Raw genomic sequence first — 1935 nt, 5'->3', positions numbered from 1 at the left:
AATGCTTCTGCCAAAATTACTATCCGTGGAGTTACAGAATACCTTATCCACTGTCATGGTATCCCACACAGCATTGCTTCAGATCAACAGACTCATTTCACAGCAAATGAAGTGTGGCAGTGGGCCCATGCTCATGGAATTCACTGGTCTTACCATGTTTCCCATCATCCTGAAGCAGCTGGCTTGATAGAATGATGTAATGACCTTCTAAAGACACAGTTATGGTACCAGCTAGGTGGCAATACTTTGCAAGGTTGGGGCGGTGTTCCCCAGGGGGCTGTATATGTTCTAAACCAGTGCCCAATATATGGTAGTGTTTCCCCTATAGCCAGGATTCATGGGTCCACGAATCGAGGGGTGCAAACGGGAGTGGCACCACTCACTATTACCTGTAGTGACCCACTTGCAAGATTTTTGCTTCCTGTCCCCGCAACCTTATGCTGTGCAGGTCTAGAGGTCTTAGTTCTGAAGGGAAGAATGCTTCCACCTGGAGACATATCACTGATTCCTTTGAGCTGGAAGCTAAAATGCCACTTGGTCACTTTGGCTCCTTATGCCTCTGGATCAACAGGCAAAGAAGGGAGTTTCTATACTGGCTGCTGTGATTGATCCTGATTACCAAGAGGAAATCAGATTGATGTTTTATAATGGAGGTAAAGAAGAGTATGTCTGGAATGCAGGAGATTCTTTAGGACATCTCTTAGTACTATCATGCCCTGTGATTAAAGTCAATGGAAAACTACAGCAACCTAATTCCGACATGACTACTAATGACCCAGACCCTTTAGGAATGAAGGTTTGGGTCACCCCACCAGGCAAAGAACCACGACCAGCCGAGGTGCTTGCTGAAGGCAAAGGGAATACAGAATGGGTGGTGGAAGAACGTAATTCTAAATACCAGTTATGGCCATGTGACTAGTTGCAGAAATGGGGACTGTAATTTTTATGAGTATTTCTGCTTTGTATGTGTGCATCAAATATTTCTGTTTCCTTCACTTACAAAATATAAGATGTAAATGGGGCTAGTGTGTTTTTGATTGCACGCATGTTAGTTGTATCATGTTATGTGAAAATATGACTTTCTAATTGTCTTTATTCAGAGACTATGTATGGTTTAAGGAGATGCGTACATGTGCCAAGTTGACAAGGTGTGGACTGTCATGGTTAAGATTGTGTGTCAACTTGGCTGGGCCGTGATTCTCAGTGTTTATATGTGATCACTCCCATGATTGAATTATGGTGTGAGTAGCCAATCAGATGAAAGGGAGTTTCCTTGGGTGTGTGGCCTGCATCTGAATATAAGCAGACGTTCTGTCTTTTTGCTCGCTCGGGATCCTGCAGCTGCCTCCTGTCGTCTCACCTCTGGTTCTTGGGACTTGAGCTGTCAGCTTATCTGCTGAACTTGGAATTCATCGATCTTCACAGCCTGTGAGTGGAGCCCTGCTCTCTGACTTGCCGATCTTGGGTCTGCCAGCCCCGGCACCTATGTGAATCAGGAGAAACCTTGCGGTCTTGCCAGCCGATCTTGGAATTCATCAAACTTCATAGCCTGTGAGCAGGGGCCCTGCTTTCTGACCTGCCAATCTTGGGCTCGCCAGCTTCTGTGGCTCCATGAATTGGGAGAGGCCTCTACCCTGATCCATAGACTTGGGATGCTGTAGCCTCTACAATCACGTGAGCTGTTTTCTTGATATAAATCTCTCCCTATATATATTTATATGCTTTACTGGTTTTGCTTCTCTAGAGAACCCAGCCTAGGACAGTCACCAAGACATATTATAATCAAACTTGCCAAAACCAAAGATAAAGAGAGAATTTTAAGAGCAGCTAGGGATAAACAAAAAGTCATCTACAAAGGAGAGTCAATAAGAATAAGCTCGGAGTACTCAGCAGAAACCATGCAGGGAAGAAGGCAATGGGATGACATATATAAAG

This window comes from Trichechus manatus, unplaced genomic scaffold (genome assembly GCF_000243295.1).
Source record: "Trichechus manatus latirostris isolate Lorelei unplaced genomic scaffold, TriManLat1.0 scaffold00283, whole genome shotgun sequence".
Taxonomy (NCBI): domain Eukaryota; kingdom Metazoa; phylum Chordata; class Mammalia; order Sirenia; family Trichechidae; genus Trichechus; species Trichechus manatus.
This window is presented reverse-complemented; position numbering follows the sequence as displayed.